General features: G+C 51.2%; 1 long non-coding RNA gene and 2 other non-coding genes across 4 annotated transcripts; 1 reads left to right on the top strand and 2 right to left on the bottom strand.

The window, feature by feature from the left end:
• Window positions 1–739: 739 nt before the first annotated feature.
• On the bottom strand, window positions 740–855 carry LOC132655022 (U5 spliceosomal RNA). The gene has a single exon (XR_009592605.1). It is a non-coding gene; the product is annotated as a U5 spliceosomal RNA (small nuclear RNA).
• Window positions 856–1,152: 297 nt separating this feature from the next.
• On the top strand, window positions 1,153–8,542 carry LOC132654608 (uncharacterized). Of its 2 annotated transcripts, XR_009592251.1 has the most exons (4): window positions 1,153–1,411; window positions 1,817–5,521; window positions 6,502–6,561; window positions 7,791–8,542. It is a non-coding gene; the product is annotated as an uncharacterized LOC132654608 (long non-coding RNA). The 2 variants fall into 2 exon arrangements; XR_009592250.1 differs by having other exon boundaries at window positions 1,817–6,561.
• LOC132655012 (U5 spliceosomal RNA) lies at window positions 4,829–4,944 on the bottom strand. Its single transcript, XR_009592596.1, has one exon. It is a non-coding gene; the product is annotated as a U5 spliceosomal RNA (small nuclear RNA).
• Window positions 8,543–8,811: the final 269 nt, after the last annotated feature.

The raw sequence follows: 8,811 nt of genomic DNA, 5'->3' as shown, positions 1-8,811 counted from the left end.
TCCTCAGAAGACTGGCTGCTCTTAGGTTCCTGCCTATTGCCATATCCTTGGAACCTTGGAGCTAAGAGCTGAATAAGACAGGCTTTAGGTGTGGAGGCCAAGTCTCAGGAAAGACTGTTCCCAGGAGATGGGCCGCCCTCTCAGACAGTAGTGCTTTACGTCACTGTCATCGGACTTTAGCAAAGACTCTTGCAGTCGTTTTCTTAATGTTGGCTTATTCCTGGGTGTGTTGGTGTTGACTCGTATCAGAAGAATTTCTAGCTGGTGAGTTCAAGACCATCCTGGCTGCATAGGAAGATTCTTCCTCCCCTCCCCCACACTCTCCTCTCTCTCCCCAAATCTCTTCCCCCAAATCTCCTCTCCCCAGTCCAAATCTCCCACACTCAGAAAGAGTCTACAAAGTGTGCACTGCCTTTCACTCCACTGCTGCTTGGACACCCGCAGTGGTGGTGGGCCTTTAGTCCCAGCAGAGGGCGGCCAAGGCCACACAGAGACAGAGATACCCTGTCTCAAAACACACAACACAAGAATAACCCGCTAAAAACACATCTAGCTACAACAGCTACATAAGACTGTGCTATACACTGGGAAAGGGTCGTTGAGGAGACTAGTCAGTGCTGGGTCTTGTAGAGACTAGTCAGTGCTGTGTCTAGTCGACCTGCCAAAACCTGCAGGAAAGCCGGCCCTAACGCACACAAGCACAGCATTAGAGAGGTCTGACTTTAAACAGCTCTGATGTAGCCTTACCGGAGCAAGGCCTCAAAAAATTGGTTTCAGACTCAGAGTTGTTCCTCTCCACGGAAATCTTTAGTAAAAGGCGAAAGATTTATACGATCTGAAGAGAAACCAGAGTATGTGGAGTTGCGCCGGGGCTAGGGCCTCCCGTAGGAGCAACTCCCTAACACTGACGGTGTCTCCGTGGCTCAAGGCCACGCTAGCAAAGAGAGCCGCTCTCCTTGCCTGCAAACCAGAGCGGACTTTCGCGAGGGCGGCCTGGGAACGACCCCTGACTTTTCGTTTTGGTCGCGGCGTCTTGCGCGGTGTTCGGTGGGTATGCAAATACCGGCGGCCCCGCCCTGACCCGGGGCGGCGTCTCCGCGCAGTGCCCGGCCGGGCCAGCGGAGGGCCACGCCGAGCGCGGCCGGGGCGGGGTTCAGGGCTGACCCCCGGGTCTTCCGCGGTTTCTCTACCCACGTTTTCTTGTTGTCCCTGTTGTGGTTCTGGGAACTGGAGGGAGAGACTCACACGTACCAGGGAAGGGCTCTACCGACAACCCTAATGACTGCAATCGATTCCAACAAAGCCCTCCACTGCGGGACGCTGGATTCGGCATCGCTTTAGAGAGAGCAAGGGATGGGCGCAAACAGCCGTGCCGCTTTCCCGTCTCCTGCGAGGCACGGCGAGCACCTGGGTAGCTGTGGTGGAAGGGGAGGCTAGACCTGTGATCCGCGCTTCACCTGTGAATACTCACCCTTCTTGTCTGTCATCTGAGAATCTCTGGCCGTGCTTGCCCTAAAACTGGAGCTTGCAGCCTTTAGTCCCAGCACTCGGGAGGCAGAGGCAGGCAGATCAGAGTTCGAGGCCAGCCGGTCTACACAGAGGGTTCCAGGACAGCCAGGACTACGTAGACCCTGTCTGTCTGTCTGTGTCTGTGTCTGTGTCTCTCTGTCTCTCTGTCTCTCTGTCTCTCTGTCTCTATATATATATATTTGTAGCTTGCACTCTGGTTCTGGTTTCCTGTAGGCCACGCTACTGCTGTGAATAACATCTTGTGGGTCTTTGACCCTGAACTTTAAGATTTACTGTCCTTTCCCAGGTGGTGACCCGAATGGAAACCAGCTCTTCTCGTGTATTCGGACGGAGACAGTCGCTATGTGACTCGGGCTGGCCTCGAACTCCTCATCCTCCTGCCTCAGTCTCTCAAATGCTGGGACCACAGGTATGAATCAGCACACCCAGCGGAGACCACAACTCCATAAAGGTGAGAGCGAGTTCAGCCTCACTGACACTGAGGTAAGCCGTCAGTTCTCACCTCTGTGGAGCGCATTGGAGCTCTTGGCTTGGGATGTGTGCCGAGTGACAGCCACTGACAGCCACTGTCCCGTGTGACTGCTGGGCCCTTGAAACAGTAGTGCATCTGGGAACTGTTGCTGGGAGACAGGCCCTTTCTCTGCACCACATGCACACGTGGCTCCTGAGCTATTTTTAAAATATGTTTGTGAAAATATATTCCAGAGAGGGTTTCTCTGTGCAGTCCTAGAACTTGCTCTCTAGACTAGGCTGGCCTTGAACTCAGAGATCAGCCTGCCTCTGCCCCCCAATTTTGGGGACTAAAGTTGTGTGTGCCACCTCCCAGCTTGCTTACTTTTATTTTATGTGTATGAGCGTACCATGTGCGTGCAGAGGCCTGGAGAGGGCATCAGATTCCTTGGGACTGGAGTTAGAGGCGGTTTCGAACCACCGTGTGGGTGCCGGGAACAGAACCCAGGTTCTCTGCAAGAGTAGCAAATGCTCTTAGTCGCTCCAGCCTCAGCTGTGGGATTTCTTTTTTGAAGAAGTTTTAAGTAATTATGAAAATGTTTAAAATCATTTTAAAAAACGATAATTGTTTTAATTAATCACATTGAGGTGGCTAGCGTGACTCCAGGTTACTGTGCTGGCTCAGCCATGCCTGGGGTTTGGTGTTCTGCTTCAGAAAGGGGCTGGAATGCTGGGGTTTTCTTTCACGGGTAGAGGAGACGGGAGTCCCTCTCTTCTGCCTTTAGGTTTGAGGAATACTAGAATATGACACCGAGGCACAGATTTCCTTTGAGCCAAAGACCTTGCAGGACACACACACACACACACACACACACACACATACAACTTGCACATGGTTGGCACGCTGATCTCTCTCTCCCTCTGAGAACAGGAAAGGAAGCTGGCTCCCTGTGAAAGATTCTCTCCTCACAATGCAAGGAAAGAAGAATGTCCTGATCAGAGACAGGATATTCAGCTGAGAGGAATCTGTGCATCTAAACCTTGACAAAATACCTCCCAGCTTCCTCCAGTCCCACTCTGGCTAGGTGTCTACTGCTGTGGTGAAATACCATGACCAAAAGCAGCTTGGGGAGGAAAGGGTTAATTTATTTTGGTTTTTCTTTCTTTCTTGTGTGTGAGACAGAGTTTCTCTGTGTAGCCTTGGCCATCTTTGTAGTCAGTCTGTAGACCAGGCTGGCCTAGAACTCAGATATCTGCTTGCCTCTGCCTCCCAAGTGCTGGGATTAAAGGTGTGTGCCACCACCACCAGGCTTGCTTTTTATTTTTTTAATAGTTTCTCTGTGACACCTTGGCTGTCCCAGACTCACTTTGTAAACCAGGCTGGCCTCAAACTCAGAGAGATTAGCCTGCCTCTACTCCCGGTGTTGGATTTTTGTTTTGTTTTTGAGACAGGGTTTCTCTATGTATCCCTGCCTGTCCTGGAATTTACTCTGTAGACCAGTCCAGCCTGGAACCCAGAGATCCTCCTGCCTCTGCCTCCCCACTGCTACACAGAAAAACCCTGTCTCGAAAAACCAAACCAAACCAAAAAACCTCTCCGTCTCTTTAAGGTATCTGTGCGTCTCTCCGAGTGTATTCATATGTAGGCACTGCCAGGATGATGACAGTGCCAGGAGCTGGGACCGTGGGGGTTAACTGTCTGCCAGGCTGGGACCAAACCGAGGTCTTCCGCAGGAACAGTCTGCTCTTAACTGCTGAGTCATCTCTCCAGCACCCTTCCCTCTGTAATGGGGTCACACACACACACCCCACGGTGTAAGTGTGGAGGTCAGAGGCACCGGTGGGAGTCAGGTCTTTCCTTCTACCATGTGGGTTCCACATCAGGCTTGGTTGCAGGTGCTTTTGATGTTACCTGGGGGTGCAGGAATGGGTTCGTTTTCTCTGGTTAAAGAAAGGCAGGAAAGAAATGTCATTACAAATCTTGGGGCACCCAGCAGAGTCCGTCATAGGATGTCAGGGAACTTGGGGGCCCCTGTTGGGATCCTTATGCTCTGTAGTCGTAAGAGACTCTTAAGCAGAGACACAAGCTCAGGGAGTTTAAAAGGAAAGTGTCAGGGCAGGCGACTGCAGCTGCGGGGTTGCAGTGGCCGGGAGGAGGCGACCAGCTGGCCCGACAGCTACGCGACAGGGCTGGACGGGGAGCTCCGAGGAGGCCTAGAACACCAGCGAAGGCCCGATCCGGATCCCGGCCGCTGGGTTAATCTGTGAGGGAGGAGACAGGGCGGGGCTCCACCTAACCCCTACTCCTTAGTCAACACACGGTCACCTCTTTTGGTGGCCTCTGCTGTGTGGGGTGCTTTGTGTGCAAAAAAGCACGCCTTTCTCCTACTAACCTTTCATGGATACGTTTGTGGACGCGAGTACTGTGCCTGCGTGTGTGTGTGTGCGCTGTGTGCCCGGTTCTTTGGAACGGAGTCGGTCCTGCTTGAGCCACCCCAGGTCCTGGGGAACCAGCCCCCTCCCCTGAGCGGCCTTGGCCGCAGCCTCCGACCAGGCGGACCTCGAACTCTGACCCGACCCGCCCCCACTCCTGGCCGCCGACTTAGTCCTCAGGCTGAGAAGGGGGTTCTGTCGTTTACTCTGTGACCGCTCTGGCTGGCCTGGTAGACCAGGTTGTACAGGAATTCACAGATATCCACCTGCCTCAGGCCCCAAGGAGTACTTGGATTAAAGGTGTGCGCTGGGGAGAAAATGACAGACCGAGGCCGGGGTTCGAGGACAGCCCCAGCACAGCCAGCCGAGGAGAAGGTTAGAAGAGATTCATCTATCGTTAGACCAGCATTAGTGTAGCCTTACCGGAGCAAGGCCTCAAAAAATTGGTTTCAGACTCAGAGTTGTTCCTCTCCACGGAAATCTTTAGTAAAAGGCGAAAGATTTATACGATCTGAAGAGAAACCAGAGTATGCCAGCGACTAGCTGAGGACAGCGCTAGGGTAACAGAGCCTCCTAGTCTACCGACGGTGACTGTGGGTTCGCCGTGCCGGTACCTACGGCAACTGCTTCCCGATCTCCTTAAGCGAAGATTTCGTTTTTAGCTTCAAAATTCGAGCACTAGACGAGTATCTTTTCACGAAAACGAGCCGCGCTGGCCGCGATGTGTTATGGGTATGTAAATGAGCCGGGTGGCCGCCCTGGAGACTGGCGCGGTTCCCCCGGGCGACTGCAGGGGGCGGGGCGGAGGGTTCCGCCCCTTGCTGGCCGCGGGCGTGTTCTTTCGCGCCCTGGACGTTAGATGAACGGGTTTTCAGCTGGCCGTAAAGGACGAAGAAATGACCAACAAGTTCCCTGTACTGAGGGGTGGGGTCGGGACTGCGGCACAGAGTTTCAAAGGTGTCGGCAAGGTGCTTCTCGGCTCCGGTCGGGAACCGTGCTTCCGTGGCGAATAACCTAGACAAAGCGCTGCGTTTTCAATGCAGCGTCCTGCCGCTGTACACAAGGGGAGCAGATGAGGTTAACGCTGCTAAATGTACGGCAAAGGGAGGTACTTTTTCCACTGTTGATACATGCATCGTGTGTGTGCGTGTGTGTGCGTGTGTGTGTGTGTGTGTGTGTGTACTTTTTTTTTATTTGTAGAGAAAGACCAAAAAGTCCAGCACTCTGCACCAATAGCCACAGCAGCGTTTCCAGGTTCTGCAGTCATATGAACAGAATTGTAGAGAAATCCAGCACACTCCATTAAAATACAAAAGTCAAAAATAAAGTCCTGGAAATTTTTTTTTCTTCCTTTCTGTCTCTGTCTCTCTCTGTGGGGTCAGATGCCTTGGAGCTGGTCAGCAATTGTGAGCTGACCCACATGAGTGCCGAGAACCAAACTCTGGTCTTCAAGAAGAGCAGCAAGCTCTTTTTATGTTTCTGTTTTTTTGTTTTGTTTTGTTTTTCGAGACGAGCTTTCTCTGTGTCACAGCCCTGACTGTCCTGGAACTCGATCTACAGACCAGGCTGACCTCTCCCTCCTGAGTGCTGGGATTAAGGGCATGCTCTGCTCTGCCTGTCTACAGCAAGCACTCTTAACACTGTTCCATCTCTCCAGCCCACAGTGTGTGTGTGTGTGTGTGTGTGTGTGTGTGTGTGTGTGTGTGTGTGTTTCGAGCAATATATACACTTCTACTATAAAATATCTTCTAATGTAGTTTTATAATTTTACCATAAGGCCCATTGTCTTGTGGGCTAAATGGTTGGCTCAGTGGTTAAGGGCACTTGCTCTTGCAGAGGACCTGGGTTTGGTTACATACACACACATAGACAAATTGATTGGAATGACTTTCAGGCTACAGTCCAGCTAGTCCAACATAGCCAGCTGTGTGTGAATGGCAAGTTCAAGACTGCAGTACTTGCTCAGCCCCACGAGGCTGAGTGTTTCAGCTGGTCTTCTGTATGAGCTGGAACCCTGAAGAAGTAGGCTCCAAGGGATGTGCTGGCAGAGTGCAAGTGGGCAAACCTTCCTCCTTTCATTGTCTTTAGACAGGCTCCAGCAGAAGGCGTGGCCCAGATGAAAGGGGTGCCTCCAGATCTGCACTAAAGGTGTGTGTCCATCTGGACCAAAAGCACGTGTCACCCCACTTCACAATCTAGATCAAAAGCCCGTGTCTTCCAGCCTCAGGATAGGACCAAAGGCATGTTGTCTTCTTGCCTCAAAATCCGGAGCACAAGTGTGCCTTCCATTTCTAGACTGTATTTCATTCCAAATATAGTCAAGATGACAACCAAGAATAGCCATCACACAGGCAAAAAAAGTCATACACATAAAATTATTTATACACACACAGTTGTTACTTGAGGTAGGGTTTTTCTGTGTAGCCCTGGCTGTCCTGGAACTCTCTTTATAAACCAAGCTGGCCTCGAACTCAGAGATCTACTTGGTGTACACCACCAGGCCCCACTAATAAAATAATTTTCTTTTTTTGGTTTTTCAAGACTTTTTTGTTTTGTATAGTTTTTTTTTTTTTTTTTTTTTGGTGAGTGTTCTGAGACAGGGTTTCTCTGTGTAACCTTGGCTGTCTTGGACTCACTTTGTAGACCAAGGTGACCTCAGACTCACAGAGATCCCCCTGCCTCTGCCTTCCAGAGTGCTGCATCACCACTGCATGGCACGGTTTTCCAAGATTTTTAAAAAATACTTTTTTGTCTTGATATCTTGTGTTTGTGGATAGCATAGAATCTATTTTTAATTGTATGTATTTGGTTTAGCTTCTGTGTATGTATGTGTCTGTGGGGGGGGCATGTTACCACACAGATGCAGGTGCTTTGTGGGGGGTGGGGGGCAGAGGAAGGCTTCAGAAGCCTTGGAACTGAGGTTACAGCGATGACGAGCTGTGCCATGCGGATGGCTAACAACAGCCTGTAACCCCAGCCCCACAGCCTCGTTGGGCACCTACATTCAGGTGCACACACACACACACACACACACACGCACATACATACATGTTGGAGGCTCTGCAGCTGAAGGTTGCCACCTCCACACCCGGATAGCTTCCGGAGCTGGGCGCAAGATGGAGGACTCCCTTCCCCCAGCAAGGCTTCCCGAACCGGGCCTGTCCTTACTCAGAGGACGTCCCTGAGCTACAGGGCCTGGCTTGCCATAGAAGCAGCCTCTGACACAGCTTCCTGTAGAAGGTTCTCCGCTTGCTGCCCGTATTATTAGGTAGAGTGCCCCTGCGACAGGCCGTGCTGTTTACCATGAAGCGCACTGACAGCACCTATTATCTACCTCCTGGCCGCTTTCTTTTTCCTGAATATTCCTCTCACCGCAGGAACAGAGCTGATCCGCCTCCCAGCAGCTGGTCCCAGATGTCATTCCATGCTGCTCAAGGCCTTCCGAGCCCTGCACTCCGCTTCTGCTCCTCCTGAGCCGGCGGGCTGATGGCCAACAGTTCCCAAGGGAATTTAAAACAATAAAACAAATATATATTCATATTGTTTTTAACTTAATTAATTTTTTTTTGACACAGGGTCTCTTAATGTATCTCTGACTGATGATCCTGGAACCCTATGTAGATCAGGCTGGCCTCCAAGTGCTGGAATCAATGGCATGCGCTCCCATCTGGCTAAAAATAATTGCTTGGTGTGTTGGCTTACACATGTATCCTGAAGAAGTTTGTTCTGTGGTCTGGAGATGCGGCTCAGTTGCTCCAGTGTTTGGCTAACATACACAAAGCCCCAGTTCAATTCCCAGCATTTTATAAAACTGGACTTAGCGGCAGATGCTAATAATCCTGGTGCTTGGAAAGTACAGGAGGTAGAAAGTCACAAGGGCAAAGCCATTCTCAGCTACATAGGGAGTTGGAGACCAGTCTGGGATACATGAGATCCTGTCCCCCCAAAAAAGTGAGCGGAGGCTGGGAAATGGCCCCGTGGAAAAGGACACGTGTCACGAAACCTGATGACTGAGTTCAGTTTCCAGCAGCCACATGACGGAAGGAGAGAACTGACTCTCATGAGTTCCCTGACCTCCCCCGTGCGTGCACACACACATACACATAAATAAATAAGTGTGGTTTTAAAAGGAACTTTATTAAAATTTAACGTGGCTTTTGAGGTGCACAGTTCCAGTTTGGAGAAGAGAAAGCGCCGATACACTCACAGGCTGCATAGTCTCTGGTGTTGAGCAGCCGCAGCCCACTACCTCTTTGACACATGTTGAGCCATCTTTGGGCATTAGGGGTGTTGTCTTAGCGGGCAATCTTCCCTGCCTTTGTTAGTTCTGCTGAAGCTCTTGAAGCCAGCGAGAAGTGTTAAACAGATCCTGGAGCAAGCAGCTTCCTGCCCCTCCAT

This window comes from Meriones unguiculatus, chromosome 6 (assembly GCF_030254825.1).
Source record: "Meriones unguiculatus strain TT.TT164.6M chromosome 6, Bangor_MerUng_6.1, whole genome shotgun sequence".
NCBI lineage: Eukaryota > Metazoa > Chordata > Mammalia > Rodentia > Muridae > Meriones > Meriones unguiculatus.
The sequence above is the reverse complement of the archived record's forward strand: the minus strand, read 5'-3'. Positions and strand labels throughout refer to the sequence as shown.